The sequence below is a fragment of the Mesoplodon bidens genome, assembly GCF_964165515.1.
Source record: "Mesoplodon bidens genome assembly, chromosome: 3".
NCBI lineage: Eukaryota > Metazoa > Chordata > Mammalia > Artiodactyla > Ziphiidae > Mesoplodon > Mesoplodon bidens.
The window spans coordinates 9,817,117-9,841,606 of NC_138178.1; positions in this window are offsets into that span (position 1 = coordinate 9,817,117).

Here is a 24,490-nt window from a genome sequence, read left to right on the forward strand (position 1 = left end):
TCTAGCAGCTGGCTGCTCTCCCGACCTCTACCTGGAGAGACCCCACAGATCTCTGCCATCCACCTCACCCACCACTTCAGAAAACCTTTCCAGACCTGCTTCCATCTTCTCTCCAGACAGAATTCTCTCTCCACCCCTCAATCTCTCTTGGCTTCTTCTTTGAGCATTTATCATATTCTGCACTGGTTCTTAGTCGTTCTTAAACATGCCTTCCTCCCCAACAAGACTATATGGGACTAGAATCTGCCTTTTTACCCCTCAGCAGTCTAGGACAGTCAGTGTTACATGCAAGCATTTTTAATTCTAGATCTCAAGCACTGGTGAGTAGCATTTCTTTGGATAAGGTTAATCTTCTTTGTTTTCTGAAAAATCCTTCATAACTATCCATCTTAAAAGAGAAAAGGTAACTTCATCATTCCAGTCCTGTGCATTTTATAACAAGAGAAAGGTAGGTCTTTAAAGAAAAAAATAACCGCTAGTTAGGGTTGCAAACACTTAACTGCTAACTTTACCTCTAGTTCAAACAGCACAATTAATTGAGGTGTCCTTGAGTGTAAGTTTTAGGTACAGAAAAAACTATAGTTACTTTGGACTTTACCATAAGATTTATCATAGTTACTAATTCAAAACTCTATTTTTTACCTAAGATTTTTTAAAAAATTTCATTAGAGTATAGTTGATTTACAATATTGTGTTAGTTTCAGGTGTGCATCTTTGTGATTCAGCCATACATACACATATATTCATTCTTTTTCAGATTTTTCTCCCTTACAGGTCACCACAGTATATTGAGTAGAGTTCCCTGTGCCACACAGTACGTCTCTGCTGGTCATCTACCTTATACATAGTACTGTGGGTATGTCAATCCCAAGCCCCCAGTCCACCCCTCCCTTCCACGTTTCCCCCTTGGTAACCACGCAGAAGATCTAAATAGACATTTCTCCAAAGAAGACATACAGATGTCCCATGAAAAAGATGCTCAACATCACTAATTATAGGAAAAATGCAAACCAAAAATACAATGAGGTACCACCTCACACCAGTTGGAATGGCCATCATCAAAAAGTCTACAAATAATAAATGCTAGAGAGGGTGTGGAGAACAGGGAACCCTCCTACACTGTTGGTGGGAATGTAAATTGGTACAATCATTTTGGAGAACAGTATGGAGGTTCCTTAAAAAACTAAAAATAGAACTACCATATGATCCAGCAATACCACTCCTGAGGATATACCCAGATAAAACCATAATTCGAAAAGACACCTGCACCACAATGTTCACTGCAGCACTATTTACAATAGCTAAGACATGGAAGCAACCCGAATGTCCATCGACAGAAGAATGGATAAAAAAGATGGGGCACATATATACAATGGAATATCACTCAGCCATAATGCCATTTGCAGTAACATGGATGGACCTAGAAATTATCATACTAAGTGAAGTAAGTCAGACAGAGAAAGACAAATATCTTGTGATATCACTCATGTAGAATCTAATTAAAAAGAAATGATATAAATAGACTTGTTTGCAGGACAGATGCAGACTCACATATTTCTAGGATGGACTTGTGGTTACCTAAGCTTTTAAGTTAAATTTATAACTTTATAAAGATTTTTAAAAATTCATTAACATATATCTTAATTTTTATAACATTATATTATTATAATCTGATAAATTTATCACTTATAAGAGGTCTTCTATAAGAGTGAAGTTAATCCCCTTAATTGCCTTATACTACATGGATAAATTTAATATATTTGATTTTCTTTTACATAACTCAGTGGCTTCTAAGAACTAGAAACCTTCCGAAATACAAGTTCTTAAAAATCAAATAAATTAAATGCATATATTTGAAAAATCTTAAACTTTCTAACATGTCAATACTGTGTGCACACTTAGTAAACTTGTCAGAACTTTTGACTTAAAAGCACAATAATATCAACTATATTTTGAATCTGATTCATGAGGCCTATTTGTTTGACATACTGATTTGGCCACTATTTAAATCGCCCAAACATGTACACATGATTCCTGTGTAGGATATTGTGGGACAGATTTACTTCGTCATTCTATAACTGTTCTCATCATTCCCAAGGTTAAAAGACACTGAACACTAAAGGGGCTGCTATGGTCTGAATGTCTGTGTCTCCCCCAAACTCATGTTGAAACGTAAACTCAATGTGATGCCTTAGGAGGTAGGGCCTCTGGGAGGTGATTATGTCATGAGGGTGGAGCCCCCATGAATGGGATTAGTGTCCTTCCGAAAGAGGCCTGAGAAAGCTCCCTGGTCTCTTCCACCATGTGAGGACAGAGTCTGCGGCCCTCTTCAGAACCTGACCTTGCTGCCACCTAAATCTTAGACATCCAGCCTCCAGAACCATGAGAAATAAATTTCTGTTGTGTAAAAGCACCCAGTCTGTGGTATTTTGTTACAGCAGCTTGGATGGGCTAAGATGGAGGCATTTATTTTTATCCCAAGCAAGTAGAGTTTTCCAACTTGTGGGCCAAGGTTCAATATTAACCAGAGAAATCTGGGGCTGAGATGCAAGACTAAAATCTTGACCAAGAAGATGATGAGACAGGCTGAATCTTTTTCAGTCATTGTAACACAACTCCATGACATACAGAGGGATGGACCTCCTGGTCTACAACCCGACACTGAATTCCATATTGCTTAATGCTTCCCTCTGATTTGAGCCTATTTCCTCCCCTTTATAGGGACAGTTAACTTCCTTCCCTGCCTGATGGGATCTGGGAGGTTTGTTTGTTGGTTTGGTTTGGGTTCATTGCTCTCTCATGACATTCTAATGTCTGATACTAAAGACCCTTTTAATGGCATTTCATTTGCTCCTTCAGACTCTAATGTATTTCTTTCATAATTTTTACCACCTGATTGTGGAAGATCAGATTCAATAACCATTTTTTCCTTTCATTTTTTTCTTATTCTGCCAAAGTCACAATTCTTAAGGATAGTAATATGACACCCAGTTGGGTTCTGCACTCTCTGTGGCTTTGTGAGACTCTGCAGTTATAAGACTAGAGTCACACTAATTACAACAAACACATAGAAAAGCCATCTAGCACTCCAGCTCCTGGCCTAATTTAAAACTGCAACCCTCCTTTGAATTCTCCTGACCTACTTTTACCTTGCTCTGCCTTTTCCATAGCATCCATCATCTTTAAACATGATATATTGGAATTGTTTGTTGTGCTTGTTTTTATTGTCTTCTCTTGGCAACTGGAATGTATACTCCATGAGGGCAGGGAACTCCGCTGTCTTGTTCCCTGAAATGTTTCTGCACTAGAACAGTGTGTGGCAGTTGGCCTTCAAAAAGAAATGCTGAATGTGTGTATGAGTATAATCTGGATAGGCTCCATATTTGTGGGACCCAGTGTAAAATGAAAATACAAGACATCTTGTTCAAAAATTAGGCAGACTAAGGGCTTCCCTGGTGGCTCAGTGGTTGAGAGTCCGCCTGCCGATGCAGGGGACACGGGTTCGTGCCCCGCTCTGGGAAGATCCCACATGCCACGGAGCGGCTGGGCCCGTGAGCCATGGCCGCTGAGCCTGCACGTCCGGAGCCTGTGCTCCGCAGCGGGAGAGGCCACAACAGTGAGAGGCCCGCGTACCGCCAAAAAAAAAAAAAAAAAAAAAAAAGTTAGGCAGACTAAAAAAAAAATTAGGCAGACTTGCAAGATAGTAATAGCAGACTATTAATCCAAGCACGGGCCACACCTCAGCACAGGACACTGTGTGATAACACAGGTCACATACCCATAAAGCTGGCCCCAAAATAAGTGTACAAGGACACATTCCAAAGTGGCACATGGCACATGGAATTACAATCTTGTATGTGCATCTGTCTGACCCAGTTGGTTATAAACTCCTTGTAGGCAAGGTTTGTATGCTCTTCATGTCTGTGTGTCAAGTCTGTGTATTGCTGGTTGTGTCACTAAGACAGCATCATGTAAGAGGTAAGTGATCTAGTGCTCAGCAACAAATAGATGCCTGGCAACAAATAGATGTTTGCTGATTACATGAAGAAGTGTTCACAGAGGAACACTCTGACCAAGAATAGAGCGATTAAAATTCAGATTATCCTTTCATTCTCTGTAATCCCATGGATAGACCACAGGCATCAATAAAGACATGCAGTACTTTCAGTATTTATGTCTTATTTGGGGACCCTTGAGTCTGAGATTGTACCTCCAAGCGTCTGTTAAAGAATCATCACCCCATACTTAGAATATCTGTATTTTCACGCAGGTATTCTCTCCACACAAGTGTGAGGAACAATGCCAGCTACAGAAAATGACTCCCCAGGTCACATCATCAGAAGCTAGCACACCAAAAACCCCCGACAGAAACTACAGAAATAGGTCAATTGCAAAAGCAGTTATACGAGGTGAGATGCTACGTTCGTTCTCAAGGAATAAATTTCATGTAAGACTGGAGAACAAGTTTTTATAGAAAAGGTATTTGTGAAGGCAAATTTTAGCTTGCATCCTACCCCACATTTAGTTGGAAGATAATTTCATGATCAAGTCAAGGAGAAAAAACAATAGTTATGGATATTTCGTTTTGCTTTTAAATACAGAGCTTAGTAAGATTTCTTTCTGTTAAAATTATATCCACTCAATCCTTAAAATAACCTAAATCATTTAATTGTAGAATTTGTCAATAAGGAAGTTGAAACCAAAGCGGAAGGATGTACAGCCCTGGATGCAGGGCAGAGACGCTCTTCCCTGTGGTGAGAAAGAGACAGAGGCTTTGCATCACCGAGGGCGAGTCTGGGTGACTGCGAGGTCACCCCTTGATGAGTGGAGATAGAGTCAACACAAAAAAATAAAGTCAGGAAAATGAGCGCTGCCGGGGAAACAAACACATAAAGCATAACTCACAGTTCTGGAAAAACCCCAATGTTTTCAGCAACAGTCAGGATATAAATCAGATGTGCAGTTAACCATTTGACCGTTTACCTGACGCCAATAAGTTTCAGGGAAAACATGTCCACACATGCCTCCTCAGTGAGTTCTAGAATCTCTCCTCCTTCCATTCCCCAAATATGCATCAGTCTAACGTCTGAGCGGGGAATTGTAGAGCCAACAGGAAATACAGATGGGCCTCAGCCAGGGAAGTTTATGTAGCCGTTGGCTGGAGCACTAAGACAGCACTACGTTAGCGGTAAGCACAGTGCAGCACTGAGACGCAATCTCTAAAAGCATCTCCGTGGTGTATGAGAAAGCCCAAGGAAGGCTCTTAAGCCCCTCAGAACACGATCAGGCATCCAGAGCCAGGCAGATCCAACGGACAAAGTACTGCAGGAACCAAAAAAGCAGGAAGGAACTTGCAGAAGTCACATAAAGAGGATGACAGCAACCTCAGAAGGAGGGACACAGGGACACATTGTGGGGGAGGCAAGTGACACGCCATTCCTAAGCATCAGTTTCCCAGTTTCCTTGGCCGTAGATGGACTGGGAGCTCGCTACATGTTCTTTACTTAATTAGCATAAAGGTTCAACTAGAGTTTGCTAATAAATACAATGGGGTGTTAAATTAGGTTTTTCCTTTGACTATACAGTGTTTTCATGAGACACAATAAGAAAAAAACTGCCCTCTAACTGATTGAAGAAAACTGCCTTAAACAGTTTGCAAGTTCTGGAAAAAAGAAAGGATTTTTCTAAATGAAGAATTTGTCTCAAAAGTGAAGACATTGTCTACCATGTCTTTCAGAACAAAAGGGAAATAAACATACACAAAGAATTCAGCTCACCAATAAAGTTAAGCAAGATTTGAAAAAAAATCAAAGACTCAAAGTAATATGACACAGAGAAACGGTTTGGCAAAGCAGAAGGAAAATGTGGAAGTACTTTGTCTCTCTTACAACCTGGCCCCAGGCCAGACGTGAGCATCCAGTAATGATAAATTAGACTAACCCAATAAGTGGGTGTGTGTCCACCTGACATTTGCATCAATGGGATATCCACTAGACACCAATTACCCAGACTGTATATCTGCAAAGACTAGTTAGAAAAAAGATCAAAGTCCATTTGAAGTGAAAGATTGTAATTTTAAAATTAAGGGAAAGGACAAGAGATTAAATGGAGTAGTTCCTGTTGCCCACTATGATAAAGCCTTCAAAGTCTTTGTTACTCTTTCTTCTAAATTCAACAACCAGGGTGACAAAAGAGAAGATGCTAGGTAGGGCCCATCCCACGACCCTGTCTTTACTGGGAGTGGGGAAGTTTAGCGGGCATATAGAAGGAAGCAAGTTCTGAATTTTCTGACCTTACAAGAATGCAAAACACTTAACCATTTTACCCAGTATTCGTTACGTTAACTTTCCCTGAATAAGGGATTTCCGTGCCTGTCACAGCTGGCCATTCACCTACCAAATAATGCCTCTACGTTCACTTGATAAACAACTGTCATACAGAAAAACATGTGAATTTATCTCAATTGTCCACAGTTCCTAGCCCTTGGAGGTCCTTCCTTCATTCATCGTAAGATCCCTGATTGATGTAGAGCGGTGCATTCTGGTAGTCGAGGTAGAAATGAATACATGGGCCAGAGGAAAACTCCCTAATGATGGTGGTTACAGGAAAGTTTATATCCATTCTCTGGCTCCTCCTCATCTGTCCAGGGTCCCAATCTTCCCACCTCCTGAATCCCCCTCCCATTTATCCACCCTCCAGGTTTCTGGGTTCTTTTCTCTCCTTGTCAAGGAGAGATGGCGAAAAGTCTGATGCTCAAACCCATCCATTTTATTATGCTTTTAAAAACTTGGTCAAACATATACATACTACTATATATAAAATAGGTAACTAATAAGGACCTACTGTACAGCACAGGGAACTCTAGTCAATATTATGTAATAACCTATATGGGAAAAGAATGGATACACACACACACACACATACACACATATATATATATATGAATCACTGAATACCTGAAACTAACATAACTTTGTAAATCAACTATACTTCAATTAAACACACACACACACACACAAAGGAAGAGTATAGAAAATATCAGAGTACATCACCTAAGTGTTGTTTGTGAAATGTATTGGCTTTTTTTAAAACTTAAAAATCTTTTTATTCTGAGACAATTACAGATTACTAGGAAGATAGATAGATACACAGGCAGATAGATAGATATAACTGATTCACTTTACTGGACACCTGAAACTAACACACATTGTAAATCAACTATCCTCCAATAAAATTTTTTTTTTAAACTTGGTCAAATAGGTGACAAATGCTGTGTAATCAGACTCAATCGGGCCTTGGGGTCTTCTCTACTCAGTTTCCTGTTACCAAAGAATTAGCTGTAGTGCTGTTGATGGTAATGGGTCCTTGCATTTCCCGCTTGCAGTCCTCAAAGTGTCATTTGCAGCAAAACATACAGCATCATGTGCCACTACAGTTCAGTCTCATCCTGCTTCCTCTGTTATTTAGTTCATATTATTTCCTTCGGGCCAGGACCCTACCGTGGTCTTCCCCGTAACTCGCTCCTCCTTTGCCTCTTGGACGCCCCATTCAGATGCTGTCTGTGATTTAAAGACTCTCACACTCCCTTCCTGACTTTTTTGTTTTTATTGAGGTGTAAATTGATGTATAATATCACATTAGTTTCAACTGCATAATGATTCAATATTTGTATCCACTGTGAAATAGTCACTACAGTAAATGTAATTAACATCCGTCACCATACATTGTTACCAAACCTTTTTTCTTGTGATGAGAACTTTTAAGACCTACTCTCTTAGCAGTTTTCAAATATGCAACACAACATTATTCACTGTAGTCACTGTGTTGTACATCACATGCCCAGGACTTAATTTATTTTATAAGTGGAAGCTTGGACCTTTTACTCCCTTCACCTATTTTGTCTGACCACCAACCCCTCCCTTTGCCAATCTCCTCTCTGTATCTGTGAGCTTAGTTATCTTTTTGTTTTAGATTCCATATATAAGTGAGATCATACAGTATTTGTCTTTCTGTCTCAACTTCTTCACTTAGCATAATGCCCTCAAGGTCCACCCATGTTGTTGCAACCTTTTCTGAGTTTCTAGAGCTTTCAAACCATACACGTCCAACACTTACCCTACACATGCTGCTCTGTACTCTCCTCTGATTATTTAGTAAGTTTCAGCTTTGTCTGTGCTTGAATGCAACTCTCATGTCCTATACTTCTTTCCACTCTAGAGTCTATACTATCATCAACAATATTTACTTGCTAATCTATGGGAAACCACAGACCTATCTCTGTTTTTTTTTTTTTTTTTTAAATTTTTTTCCAAGGATGGGGCCTTTTTTTTTTTTTTTTAATTTATTTATTTATTTATTTATTTTTGCTGTGTTGGGTCTTCGTTTCTGTGCTAGGGCTTTCTCTAGTTGTGGCAAGCAGGGGCCACTCTTCATCGCAGTGCGCGGGCCTCTCACTATCGCGGCCTCTCTTGTTGCGGAGCACAGGCTCCAGACGCGCAGGCTCAGTCGTTGTGGCTCACGGGCCTAGTTGCTCCGCGGCATGTGGGATCCTCCCAGCCCAGGGCTCGAACCCGTGTCCCCTGCATTAGCAGGCAGATTCTCAACCACTGCACCACCAGGGAAGCCCCCCTATCTCTGTTTTTTAAGAGGAATATTCTTAGTGTTATAATTTGTCCCATGTCATGTTGCATCTTTCTAGTAAAAATAACGTCAAAGGTCATAGCTTTCCGAGTTTCTACATCCCCAAAACTCTGTTATACAGCACTTCTTCTGCATTAGAAGGAGCAGGTCTATCTCCGGCCAAATTAGGATCCTCTTTCTCTAACAAAAGTTGTACAACATTCTTGCGTCAGGCCCTCGGTCAAGAAAATCTATTTTATTTGCTTCACCATTTACTTTTCATCCATTTACTTATTTATCTAATCAACAAACACTTTATAAACACCTATGTGGAAGGTACTTTTTAAAGTCATTTCTCTCTCTTTTTCATTCTGGAGAATGTCAATAAACTGAAAACCGCGTTGTCTGATCTACCTAGAGTTACATAAACACGTGGGTGCAAATTACAACAACAGCTAATGATGACACCAGCTCTGGGGTGTGGATAAGGCAGCATCTCGCAACTCAGACTTCACACGTTCTGAGTTACAGCTGCACCGACTGCATCTGAACTGTGTCTACAGTGGAAGGTGCCGCAACAGCATGTTGACAAAATATGTTCAATTAGGTTAGTGAAGTGCATTTGGCACTTTTTTTCCCCACTCTTGTCTGCCTTTTGATGTCTAGAAAAGTGTCACTTGTTAACTAAGTTACCACCTATGAAAGAAACACCCCTTGATTTGAGCTTTGCGAGGCCAGACTTGCCTTCTTTCTTGTGACTCCACTGAAGTTGGGTCTGGTCTCTAACCTCAAGGCTGAAACTTCAAGGGGGTTGACAGGGGGATGGGAGGAAAGGAAGCAGCTTGCAGTGGCAACTCCTCTGCTCTTGAATGCCACCAGAGTGGATTTTTGGTTCATTAGTATGTTTGTTTCTTGTTGTAATTTTTCCAATTCTCTCTCTCTCTCACCAACCAGTTCCTGAAATATTGAGGGTGGAGCTACAGTTTTTGTTTTTGTCTTCTTTTTTTTGCAGTACACGGGCCTCCCACTGCTGTGGCCTCTCCCGTTGCGGAGCACAGGCTCCGGACGCGCAGGCTCAGCGGCCATGGCTCACGGGCCCAGCCGCTCCGTGGCATGTGGGATCCTCCTGGACTGGGGCATGAACCTGTGTCCCCTGCATCGGCAGGTGGACTCTCAACCACTGCGCCACCAGGGAAGCCCGGAGCTGCAGTTTTTAAAAAAGCAATCCTACTACATACCTGTATGATCATTCAGAATCTAGCCCTTAAGAAAGGGAACCAGGTAGCCTGAGTTCCAACCCTGCCTCTGTCATAGACTAGAAACAAAGCACTAGTTAAGGAAAACATGGTCATTCTATGTCATTTATGCCATCAATTTGATTTTCTCTCCTTTTTTTTTTTTTTTTTTTTTTTTGCAATACGCGGGCCTCTCACTGTTGTGGCCTCTCCCGTTGCGGAGCACAGGCTCTGGATGCGCAGGCTCAGCGGCCACGGCTCACGGGCCTAGCCGCTCCGCGGCATGTGGGATCCTCCCGGACTGGGGCACGAACCCGTGTCCCCTGCATCGGCAGGCGGACTCTCAACCACTGCGCCACCAGGGAAGCCCTGATTTTCTCTCCTTTAAAAACAAAATCAATACACACACAAAAAAAATAAGGAATTGAGGGGATCTTACAGAAAAATAAGGAACTGAGGTACATAAAACAGGTTAAAAATGAACATGGATAAGGAAAGTGTAAGAAAAGATGAATAAAATAAACAATTTATAACACGGATCTACTATGGGTACCAGTTGGGGATTTAAATTAGGTGCTAAGACTTCTAGTGACCAGAGCAAACAACATCACTTAGATTTCATTTCTTCAACTCTCTCATCTGTGAAATTGAAACAAAAAATACACCTAAATGATTAGACAATCATGAGTACAAACATTTCTCACCTGGTGACCAACACTAACTAAACTCAAATTTTAATTAAATCTGAATCTAACTTAATTTCTTGAGCACATGCTATAGCAAAGTCACATTGAAAGTTTAAAATTCTACCTTACTTTAAGATATTTTTTGTTAACCTCTGTGTCAGAGCAATACTGACCTATTAAAGGGTTTATTGCCTCTAGTTACCTCATGACCAACTGTGTCTAGAGAGCAAATCTCAATATGATTTTATTTTCCTGTGAAGAATTTGAAATTTTAAGAAAGATTTTCACTATGTCTATGAATCTAGGAAAAGTTTGTACCAAAAGACACTGTACAGCAAAAATGCCTTCTCTGTGTGGCCTTCAATGTTTCCAATATTTCTAGTTCATATTTTATATGAGTTGGAATATGCCATATTTTTTGGTAGTTTTTTGTACTTAATAAAAAATAACTTACTTATTCAGTACTTTTAATTTTTTCCAAACTTTAAACTTACAGAACATAGTATACTTAGTGCATTTTTAGGGTATGATTACAGGTCTCAGTTTTAGCAAAACATGTTATGGGTCATTTGTGTAAATGTGCAGTTTTTGTAAAATTAGAGTTCAAAGCTGAGTTGCTTAGAGTCCCTGAGGGTCATGAGGTACAAATCCAGCGGCCACTGTAAAGCTAACATAGTCACTGCTCTTCTGAGGTCCAGCTTCCTCTATCTCCCTGCTGGCCACTCACAAAGATGTTTGGTGAGGTGCTCACTTGAGGAGGTCCTTTGGTCTCTGTTCAGTCCTCTTGTATTGTGGCTGAGGAAGGAAACCTTTGTCAGGTTGACACATTGAGTTAATGGAAGAAATGAGGCTCTCCTCAGACTCTCCTCAGTACTGATCCCAGATCTAGTACTCCATCCACCTGTGCGTGGAATTTTCACCATTTACCGGAAAACAGCAGGTTCTATAGTCTCCTATGTATTAGCCTTCCTAGTGCAAGAGGAAGCCAGATCACCTTCAGGAAATTGGTTTAAAAAGGTCTAAGAAAAGATCTGTGGGCTGTGGGGTCACTTGCATTTAAGAGGGAGCCTGAGTAAAGCAAAGCAGGGTTAGTACACATACACATAGACACAAAAACACACATACATGCAACACACACATATATACACGCACAAACACACATGCATACCTACATGCACACACAAATAACATACCTATACAATACAAACACATGTACATACACACCCACAAACACACAGCAATGGCTAGAATAGATGATAAAAAAGTTCAAGGATGGTACAAAGAAAAGGAAAGATATTATGTGCTCTTGGATTGGTATTGTTAAATGGCCATAGTGCCCCTAGCAGTCTAGATTTAATGCAATCCCTATCAAAATACCCATGACATTTTTCACAGAACTAGAACAAATAATCCTAAAATTTATATGAAACCACAAAACACCCCAAATTGCCAAAGCGATCTTGAGAAAAATAAACAAAGCTGGAGGTATCACCTTCCTAGACTTCAGATTATACTATAAAGCTACAGTAAAACAGGGTGGTACTGGCACAAAAACAAGCATGTGGATCAATGGAACAGAATAGAAAGCCCAGAAATAAACCCAGTCACCTACAGTCAATTAATCTACAACAAAGGAGACAAGAATAAACAATGGAGAAATGACAGTCTCTTCATCAAAGGGTGCTGGGAAAACTGGACAGCTACATGTAAAAGAATGAAATTAGAACATTCCTAACACCATATACAAAAACAAACTCAAAATGGATTAAAGACCTAAATGTAAGTGTGGATACCATAAAACTCCTAGAAGAGAACATAGGCAGAATACTCTTTGACATAAATAGCAGCAATATTTTTCTGGCTTTGTCTCCTAAGGCAAAAGAAATAAACACAAAAATAAACAAGTGGGACCTAATTAAAACTTAAAAGTTTTTGCACAGCAAAGGCAACCATTGACAAAAGGAAAAGGCAATCTACAGGATGAGAGAAAATATTGCAAATGATATGATTGACAAGGGGTAAATATCCAAAATATATAAACAGCTCATACAACTCAATATGAATAAAAACCCAACAACCCTAACAAAAAGTGGGCAGAAGACCTGAGCAGACAGATGATCAACAGGCACATGAAAAGATTCTCAACGTCGCTAATGATTAGAAAAATGCAAATCAAAGCCACAATGAAATATCACCTCACACCTGTCAGAATGGCCATCATCAAAAAATCTACAAATGCCAAATGTTAGAGAGAATCTGGAAAAAAGAGAACGTTTGTACACTGCTGGTGGGAATGTAAATTGGTGCAGCCACTATGGAAAATAGTCTGGAGGTTCCCTCAAAAAAACTAAAAATAGAACTACCATATGAGCCAGAAATTCCACTCTTGGGTATATATCTGGAAAAAAGTCAAAAACACTAATTCAAAAAGATACATGCACCTCAGTGTTCATAGCAGCACTATTTACAATAGCCAAGATATAGAAGCAACCCAAGTACCCATCAACAGATGAATGGATAAAGAAGATGTGGTGTATATATACAATGGAATACTACTCAGCCATACAAAAGATTAAAATTCTGCCATTTGCAGCAACATGGTTGGACCTAGAGAATATCATGCTTAGTGAAATAAGTCAGACAGAAAAAAACAAATACTGTATGATATCACTTATATGTGGGATCTAAAAATAAAACAAATTAAGGTATATACAAAACAGAAGCAGACCCACAGACACAGAGAACAAACCACCAAAGGGGAGAGGGAAGGGAGGAGGGGGAAAGATAGGGATATGGGATTATGAGATACAAACTACTATGTATAAAATAGATAAGCAACAAGGATATTCTGTATAGCACTGGGAATTATAGCCATTAACTTGTAATAACTTTTAATGGAGTCTAACCTGTAAAAATATTGAACCACTATGCTGTACACCTGAAACTAATTTACTATTATAATTGAACTGTACTTCAATACAAAATAAAATGTTCAAGGATGAAGAATTCAAAGTTGGAGATTCCTGAATTTATTTACAGCGCACCTGATTCACATAAACACAGAGGAGACTGCTTCACAGGCTTCATACTAGCTTTATTACAACTTTCTATTGTGTGGTCTAACCTACACATTACATTTTGTCTTGTTACTTTCCAAATTCCACAAGTGCTGAAATTAGACATCCAGGTGTTCCTCCCTAAGACCCTTAAAAGCTTTGCACAGAAACCTTCACAGTTTATCAATCAAGAGTAAACTATTTCTCACTACATTATATAATTTTTCTTATTTTGGAAGAGACCACAGTTTCAGAAAAGTCTGAAAGAGGTGATTGTTAGACCTAGAAAGTGTACCTTACTGCTGGGAAGTCGAGAACGCTGCGTCATCTTCCTTTCAACACACTTCTGAGAACAGGGTTAATGCTGTCTGGGAAGGTCCCTCAGCTCCGCGCTGTTCCTCTCTTAACTGGCCGGAGACTGTGTGACTGTTTAATGAGCATGAGATAGCAACCATCACACCAGATTGTTCGTCTGTAATTTGAGATTCCTGGAAGAAACGTACTGCACAGTAGCTTACATTTGACCTAGTTGAATTTCTCTCAGCATGTTGATGACAGAGGAAATCTTTCTCGTGCTCTGTCTGGATGGCTTATGCTTTGGAGTTAGGCAAGCGTGGCTTTAAAACCCAGGACCGCCACTTGTTAATGGTGAGAATTTGGGCGAGCAATTTAACCACACTGAACCTAACCTTCCTCCTTTTTTAAAATGAGGATAACACTTCATACCCCTGCAAGATGCATTGAAAGCGACTGGCTCATAATTGACTCTAAAAATATTTGTTTTATTCTTGCAATTTCCTATTCACAGCATCAAAACAACCATTATCTCAGGGACAATGATGAGTAGACAAAGTAATTATTTTATTGTCTTTTCTTTTTCAACTATCTGCTTCAGTAAATTACAAAGGGGGGCTTCCCTGGTGGCGCAGTGGTCGAGAGTCCGCCTGCCGATGCCGGGGACATGGGTTCGTGCCCCGGTCCGGGAGGATCCCATGTGCCGCGGAGCGGCTGGGCCCGTGAGCCATGGTCACTGAGCCTGCGCATCCGGAACCTGTGCTCCGCAACGGGAGAAGCTATAACAGTGAGAGGCCCGCGTACCGCAAAAAAAAAAAACCAAAAAAAAAACAAAAAAAACAACATTACAAAGGGACCTAGAAAAGATTATGAAAATGTTTTCAAGCTAAAATAATATTTTTTTGCTCATCATAAACTGCTATTAATTAATAATAGCATTTTGAACAGTTCTTCATTTTTGCCAACTAGAAAATTCATGTTATTTATTGAATGAGAAATTAAAAAGAGAACGTAACCCCTTATCAATTTGCAAGCTTTTTCCAGCTGTTTGTTTAGAATGAATGTTATAGAACTTTTAACCCTGATCCTTAGCAATGTATAACAGAGCATAGACAATATTAGCAAAACATAAAGGCAACATTTATGAATTGTGTTCAAGTCATAGTTTTGTTTTTTTGGTTTTTTTTTGCGGTACGCGGGCCTCTCACTGTTGTGGCCTCTCCCGTTGTGGAGCACAGGCTCCGGACGCACAGGCTCAGCGGCCATGGCTCACGGGCCCAGCCGCTCTGCGGCATGTGGGATCTTCCCGGACCGGGGCACGAACCCGTGTCCCCTGCATCGGCAGGCGGACTCTCAACCACTGCGCCACCAGGGAAGCCCCAAGTCATAGTTTTGACTTGGTTTGAGGTTTTGTTACATATAACATCTGCTTGTATGTAAAAGATGTCTATAGTTCATCTGAGCTACTCTGCCGGACCACCTGAAATCCAGCAGAAGCCAAAGATCTGGCAGCTGAGGAGATCTCTGGACAGACAGCCAGGGACTTATACCCATAGCATAGCAGCAATATCTTCTGGTTTACCTGGAATTTAGTGGTTCAAAATGGTTCAAATTTTTCCCAAACTTGAGCCAATATTCTAATGGGTAGACTACTTACTAATGGTGCCACATACTCATGATAACTTGGATGAGGCTCCCATTTCTTTGAAACTATTATTCACCCATTCGATAAGTGGCATTTGTGGGTTAGGCTTGATTTATGCTAAAAATCAACTGTGCTATTGTGATCAATTGTGTTTTGTATAGATCTACACAATGTCAAGCATCCAAAGTCTAAAACTTGGCCCATGTAACTAGATGTTTGTTTTACATCCTACTACATGCTCAAATACTTATTAATAGATTACTTTTTCAGATAATCATTTCAAAGGAGATGTTCACCTAGGGATATAGCCTTAGCCAAACTACAGATGTAATATAAGAACACATATTTCTTAGTAACAGAAAAAAAATAGATATATAAAAGTTTTATTATTCTTTGGAAGTAAAGGATCCAGTTTAAGATGTTTCCCTCAGATGTTTGCTTCATGGAAAGAAGCAAACGGTGACAAGAAAAACCTGAGTCTGTCCAAGATAATCATTATTAAGCAATGTGTCTGGGAACGTGTGCCATAAACCTGAAAAATTAAAACCATTACAGACATTTCTGTAACTACTTCTTGCATATTTCCTTTACTGGAAATGTTTTTAACTTGTTTGCTTTCCATTTCTGTTAGTTAGATATTTTTTTCCCTTACAGAAAAAAAGGATGAGAGAAGACAAAAATTTTATATAGTGTGTTTCTATCTTAATTGCATTTAAATATTTAGAAACCAACCCATCGTATATCCTAACATTCAAAATCCAATTGTTTTCTTCACATTTATTTCGTAGTTTTCACTGGTCTGCTCTCTCACCACATAAGTGTACATTTTCTAGACTTAGCCTGAGTACTCACTAGACTCTTAGCCTGAGTAATCACAACTCTTTCTCCCACAAGCCTTTCCTCGATTCAACTAAACTTAGTAAGATTTTCCCCCTGGGTCATGCACTTCTAATTATTAGCGGGTCTTCAGTATTAACCACATCAGACTCACTGAGGAAGGTCAAGGTGCGAAGCTGAGGCAGCCTAGAAGGGTGGCCAGAAAGCTTGGGCCTGAAAATGTGGCTCGCTTCCCCTGAGCCGTACTGGGATGGGCATCACATCAGCAGCCACAGGCCGGTCCATGAGGGGCCTCCTCTGGGAAGGTTCATGACCACTTAGGTCATTTAAACAAGAAGGGGGGCCCCAAAAGTCCTAGGAGACATGCCGGGGTCAGGTACCCAGCCCCTATTTGTGCAAACAGAAAGTAAGACCTGGAGAGGCTGAGACCAGACCCCGTGAGCACAGCCGGTTCAGAGGTCCCATCTCTAACTCCTTGTTCTGGCCACAAGCGGCTTCACTCAAAGCAACATGGAAGCTCTCGGCAGTGACGCAATCATCTGAAAAGCTTGACCAGAGTGTGGAATTCTCGAGACCGCCAGGGCTGGAAGGACGTGGCAGACAGTGTTGTTTGCCTACTAAACATTCCTCCTCCTCGCTCCAGAATCCCAGTTCAGCTCCAGGGAAGGTGGGTCTTCTCCGAGCCAGGTCCCCTGTTCCCCTTGCCAATGAGGGGTCAGCAAGGGCATAAGTCACAACTCCATTCTGTGACATAGGAGATTTCTGCTAGTTCTTCTGGGGACATTTTCCTCCCTCTTAAGATGGGACATAAAACAAGTATGAGCTCTGGTTTGTCCTCTAGCCTCAGTGTTGTCTGAGAACAGGACACTTTGAGTTGCATTAGCCACCTTACAGTCATGAGGGAGCAGCCTGAGGACAAAAGGCAGAGAGAAAAGATGAGGGGAGCTTGGCCCTTGATATCTGTGGAGCCACTGAATTAACTTCCCAGGACCTGTTCTTCCTCCAAGCTTCTTGGGAAAGATGATGACTTCTCCTTATTGTTCAGTCATTTTGAGTTGAGCTCGGTTGCTCACATCTGAATACATTCTTTTACAAGGTGTTTCAACTACTCTGTTCTCTTATGAGACCAGCTGTTAAATCATATGCCCCATTTTGGCCAAAGAGTACAAAGTTTCAGTTATGCAAGATGAATAATTCTAGAGATGTAAATGCACAGTGTGGTAACTATAGTTAACACGACTGTATTGTATACTTGACATTTGCTAAGAAGGTAGATTAAAGAAATGGTAACTATGTACGGTGATGAATATGATAATTAACTTGGCTGAGGTGATTATTTCACAGTGGATATGCATATCAAAACATTAAGTCATGGGACTTCCCTGGTGATGCAGTGCTTAAGAATCCGCCTGCCAATGCAGGGGACACGGGTTCGAGCCCTGGTCCGGGAAGATCCCACATGCTGTGGAGCAACTAAGCCTGTGCGTCACAACTACTGAGCCCACGTGCCACAACTACTGAAGCCCGTGCGCCTAGAGCCTGTGCTCCGCAACAAGAGAAGCCACTGCAATGAGAAGCCTGTGCGCCGCAATGAAGAGTAGCCCCCCTCGCCGCAACTAGAGAAAGGCCAGGCGCAGCAATGAAGACCCAACACAGCCAAAAATAAATAAATAAATTGATTAAAAAATCAAGTTGTGCACCATATATATAATTTTTGTATTATATATAATTTTTATGTGTCAATTACACCTCAATAAAGCTGGAAAAATGTATAATCACTCCAACTGTAACATAAAATGAGGCACTCTGGAGTCACTAAGGTAAGAAAAAGGATAAACCACTAAGAAATTCAAAGTTCTGGTCTTCACCTTAGGACACTGGAATTATAATGGAATCCCCAGGACCCCACAGCTTTATGTGAGACCAATAAACACAAATACCAAATGTGTTCAAGCTCCCTCTCTAAAGAGTAAACATGTTTTATGATATGATTGTAGTATGGTACCAATATCAATGCCCAAACTGAAGTGTCAAGTTGTAGCTTTAGCTGGCCAACCCTGGGACACCTTAGGAAGCAGGTGAAATTTATATTTTGCTGGATCCCCAGGGACTGCTTTAGCACCCTGTTACCAGACATCCATCACTAGCTCTCTTGCTACATTTGACAAGATACAATCCTCCTTTTTTTCTGATAAGGAGGTATTATATCAATCCAGTAGGACCTATTAAAAAATATATATCGATCTATTGGGTTCTACTGAAAAACTGACTACACAAAGAAACAACGCTCAAACACTGCCAGCCTGGGTACAGAGAGTTAAGAAAATATTTGGAGGTCTGGGATCTTCCTAGTGCTCCAAGTTCATCTCACTGGACACTTGCCTCTCAGCCTGCAGTGCAGCTGACCCTGGAGAGCATGTGCACTGCCCTGCCTGCCCTTGGACAAAGCAAGAATCCTCAAGGAACATTCGGACATCCACAAATTTCAGATGAAACTTCTGTGTGTTCTGTCCTGGGCCTTTTCCTATTAGTTGAGGTAAAGCAGAAGCATAACAAAATCAGCTATTGTCTAGCAGACTTTTTAAAATTCTATAGGTGAATAATCTATAGGTGAATAATCAAAGTGGACCAATCCGCTTTAAAGTAATCTTCAAAATAATCAGCTTAGCCATATCATGGCTTGACTCCGTGGGGTTAATATGTACTAGTAAGGGAAAGAATAGAATTATAATTTACTGTTATAATTTTTGATAATTATGAATTATTTCAAAGATTGGGGAAGTAAACACATTTTCCACTGAATTACATCTCTGCTTCCCACACACGGCCACATTAGGCAGAGCCAGAGAGGAAGATACATATGTCTTTTTAGCAGAATAATTTTACTAGGATCAAAATGCAAATATCGTAAAGTCAAGTATTTTAAAGAATTCTAGACCATAGATATACTTCCACAATACTAGCAAAATATTGCTAGCAAAATAGAACATTTCTAAGTGTTCCTCCACAGCAAAAAAAAAAAAAAAAAAAAATGTGTTTCAGAGTCCCAGCCTGGAGGCCACATGCTGACATGAGACATTTCTGGAGTGTGGGTCTGAAGCATGAGATAAAATATTGGTTTCTAGTTAAAGTCTTATGGCCCCAAAGAGAGATGGTGGGTTGGCATGAAAGGATTTCCATCAAACTTCCGGTTCCCCAGGGAGGCTTAAGGATGCCCAGCAAAAATCAGGGGAAGAGGAATCTTCTTGCTTTTCTTCATAGGATTTTCCCAAACCTGAACTCAACTCAAAGGAATGTTAAAAACAACAACAACAAAAAAAAACTGTGAGCAATGAGAACAAGGAAATTGAGAGGCAGTTGAGCTAAGTCGCTGGGGGCCCTGAGGGAAGTCGGAGTAGCTCTCTGGCCTCAGTTTCCTCCACTCAAAAACGGACAGGATGCTCTCTGGCTGCCCTCCTCTACCCATCACTCGGCCTTGTACACAGTGACCCTGATCTAAATGTAAACACGTTGTGTGTAACTCTGTAAAATAATTCACAATAATACCTTAAGATCAAATCCAAAATTTTTGAAAGTAACTTTTCAAGAATCACTTAAATCATTATTATATGATCTTCCATACCCATCTCCTCACTAGGACCCCCGCCCTGGTTTGTGAATCTGATCATCCGCCAGTCCTCTCTACTTTGACGAAGATTCAGCACTGAAAGTCACCGGTCAGCTCAAGGCAGGAATAAGGAGGAATCCTGGGCCCCTCTCTTTGGTTCATCTCCCATCTCTAATCTGTCCCCAGACCTCCTGAATGTCTCCAATGCCACTGCCTGGGCTTCAGTGTCTATTTCAGCGACCTTGAGGCTCTGATCCACGAGACTTTTCCCCCAAACTATTTACCATACTACAGAGGAGAGAACTCTTTGTAAAGGTCAGTTCTGATCATGTCTCTTGGGTGTGGTGGCGTGCGCGCATGCGTGCGTACACACACACACACACACACACACACACTACCCCAAACCCTTCAAGGATCATCTTTTTTTTTTTTTAACATCTTTATTGGAGTATAATTGCTTTACAGTGGTGTGTTAGTTTCTGCTGTATCACAAAGTGAATCAGCTATACATATACATATGTTCCCATATCTCCTCCCTCTTGCGTCTCCCTCCCACCCTCCCTATCCCACCCCTCTAGGTGATCACGAAGCACCGAACTGATCTCCCTGTGCTATGCAGCAGCTTCCCACTAGCTATCTATTTTACACTTGGTAGTGTATATATGTCCATGCCTCTCTCTCACTTTGTCCCAGCTTCCCCTTCCCCCTCCCCATGTCCTCAAGTCCATTCTCTAGTAGGTCTGCGTCTTTATTCCTGTCCTGCCCCTAGGTTCTTCAGAACCATTTTTTTTTAGATTCCATATATATGTGTTAGCATACGGTATTTGTTTTTCTCTTTCTGACTTACTTCACTCTGTATGACAGACTCTAGGTCCAAGGGGTCATCTTCACTCTCAGCGTGAACAAACATGGTGAAAGGAAACTCCCTCTATTCAGCAGGCAGCACCTCCTCCCTGATGAACCCTCTTCCTCAAGGAAGCCTTCTCTGACTCCCTGACCAGTCAGATCCCTTCATCATGGGGCAGTTCCCCTACTTCCTAGCACTCGTCACTTTTGTAATTCCACCTGCACCTTGTGTTTTTCTGTCACTTCGAGCTCCATGAAGACTGAGTGAAGCCACATCCCATGCCTGTTCACAGGTGTGGCCCCAGGAGCTGGCATAAAGCTTAACATGTATTGGGCCTTCAGTAAACACTAATGGGATGGATGTTGAATGTCCTATTACAAAGAAACTTTTGCTAAACCCCAGACATTCTCAGTGCCACCCGTGGATCATTGTTCAGTCAATAATCTAACAAATACTTACTGAATATTTATTTGCAAGATGCCAAGCAATATTCTAGGCAACAGAGATCTAGTGATAACCATAACATGTATCCTCTGCCTCGTGGTACCTACATTCTAGGGTCCATTATAAATTCATCATTGGATTTCATGTCCAGTGTACCATCAAGTTGCCAGGACTACCAGGATCCCACTAGGAACCAGCTGCATAAACTTAGACAAGCTGCTTCAGTTTCCTCATCTGTCCCATGAGAAGTTTGCATAAGATGTTCTCCAAGTTCTCTTCTATCAATTCCTGTGTGATTATTGCTTTCTAAATGATAAGTTCCATAGGTGTTCCTGATAAAAAAAAGTAATGGCTTATCAAAAATGGTTATCACCTCATTTGTGACCCAAGCTACTATTGTTACTGAATCACAAATGAGGTCTATATTTAATGAGTTGCTTTTCTGAGTCTTAGTGGCAGTGATATAGTCCCCAAACCAAAAATCTTTTAAAAACTTCTGCCTTAAAAATTTCTGTCAAAGGAAGATAAAGCTGCTCATTTGCCCCAATAAGGGGTAAATGAGCAAGAAAAATAGCTTGCTATATTCACTAAACTTGGAAATATTTTCTTTCATTTTTCTTCTATATTATGTCTTTACCAGCTTTCTTGAGATACAGTTGACAAAATTGCAATATATTTAAGTGTACAATGTGATGATCTGATACATGTAAACATTGTGAAATGCCTCCTACAATAGTTAATTAACACATCCATCACCTTACATCGTTTTTTTTCTTTCTTTTTTTAGATTCCACATGTAAGTGATATCATAGAGTATTTGTCTTTCTCTGTCTGACTTATTTTTCTTAGCGTAATACTCTCTAAGTCTGTCTGTGTTGTCACAAACGGCAGGATTTCCTTCTTTTATGCCTGAATAATAAACAGTTGAGGGCTTCCCTGGTGGCGCAGTGGTTGAGAGTCCACCTGCTGATGCAGGGGACGCAGGTTCGTGCCCCGGTCTGGGAAGATCCCACATGCCGCGGAGCGGCTGGGCCCGTGAGCCATGGCCGCTGAGCCTGCACGTCTGGAGCCTGTGCTCTGCAACGGGAGAGGCCACAATAGTGAGAGGCCCGCGTACCGCAAAAAAAAAAAAAAAAAAGATTCAGACCTACTAGAGAATGGACTAGAGGACACGGGGAGGGGGAAGGGTAAGCTGGGACAAAGTGAGAGACTGGCATGGACATATATACACTACCAAATGTAAAATAGATAGCTAGTGGGAAGCAACCACATAGCACAGAGAGATCAGCTCAGTGCTTGTGTCCACCTAGAAGGGTGGGATAGGGAGGGTGGGAGGGAGACGCAAGAGGGAGGGGATATAGGGATATATGTATACATATAGCTGATTCACTTTGTTATAAAGCAGAAACTAACACACCATTGTAAAGAAATTATACTCCAATAAAGATGTTAAAAAAAAAAAGAAAAAAAAAGAAAAGAAAAAAAGCCCTAGGGGTGGCAGGTCTATCTCAACAACAGGTATAAGCTGAGATATATTTTAAAAGGGGTGGTGGAACATTCTTCCTTAATCAGGGGGACATCCATCAGAACCCCGGTTGCTGAAGACAGTCAAAGAAACTCACCAGGTTTAAGATAGTTCATTCTGAGACCCTGGGTATAGAAGCCATAGGTCCTTCCTAGATGCTTATTTCAGCAAATCAAAACTCTGGTCCGTGCACGTGGTGAGGTGGAATTACAGGTATCTTGGAGTCAGAAGGCATGTGGGCTGAGCGTCAGCCCCATCATAACAAGCTGATAGGCAGTTTGAACTTCTGTGCCTCTGTTTCATGTGCAGAAGAAAGCTAACAGGGGCTTCCCTGGTGGCGCAGTGGTTGAGAGTCCGCCTGCCAATGCAGGGCACATGGGTTCGAGCCCTGGTCTGGGAAGATCCCACATGCCACGGAGCAGCTGGCCCCGTGAACCACAATTACTGAGCCTGCGCGTCTGGAGCCTGTGCTCCGCAACAAGAGAGGCCGCCATAGTGAGAGGCCCGCGCACCGCCATGAAGAGTGGCCCCCACTTGCCACAACTAGAGAAAGTCCTCGCACAGAAATGAAGACCCAACACAGCCATAAATAAATAAATTTTTTTAAATTAAAAAAAAAAAGAGCCGGTGACACGTACGTGCACTGAGACAGTGCGAATTGGAGGAAAAAAAAAAACCCTCAATAGGTTACCAGAGTAATTCAAGGTAAACTACAAATAAAGGATAATTGAGACAGGGCCCAATTAAAAAAAAAAAAAAAGAAAGCTAACAACTCTTCATATGACAAGGATGGGATGCTGAAGATCAAATGGATCCCATATGACTTCCCTCTACACTGTGTCAGTAGACAGAGGGCCCACGTTATTATGAAGAATCATATCATGAACATTCATGACTTTAAGGTCTGTTATCAACAACTGACACCCTCACCTTTCTCACTGACCTTCAACCTCAGCTCAGGTATATTTCAACCAGAAAAACTTACCCTTCATCCTCCACACCTGCGGTTTGTGTCTTTCCCTTGATCCCACCTCCAAGATTCTCCAGTGACCCGCCTCGTACCCTTTCAGAGCTCAGCTCCACCCCTGCCCCCTCAGGACAGCACTCCACTCAACATCGGGCCCTTCACTACCCAGGCCCGTGGGCACGCTTGCCTGTAGAATGAAACAACTCCCACGCCCAGCTTGTCAAGGACTCACAAATCCATTTCAGAGCTGAAAGAGACCGTAGAAACTGCCTTGTCCGATGTCTTAATTTTACAAGTGAGGAAACAGAGGCTCAGGTCATTTAAGTGACCTGTGAATTGGTAGCAGAATGGAGACTGTAGTCCAGACCTCCAGAGAACATGGGCCAGCATTTGGGTCCAAATCTGACAACATTAACTCATGACAGTGTCAACATCTTTTTCTAAGATACACATGCAGAGTTATTTAACACAAAACAAGGATGCCCCAAAGTCTCATTGTCCAAGCAGTCATTAACTCCTTTTACAACAAAGGAGTACAGTTGATTTGTCTAAAACATGTGAGTGAAGTAGAAGCTTGGAAACATTTGTTGACAACACTTAGTATTGTGCTACATACACAGAGGGTGCTCAGTTTTTGTTTGGCGAGTGGGTGAATGCATACAGTGATGAATGAGGACCCGTGAGGGAAGGGCTCCTAAAACCATCATCACAGGATTTCAACTACAAAA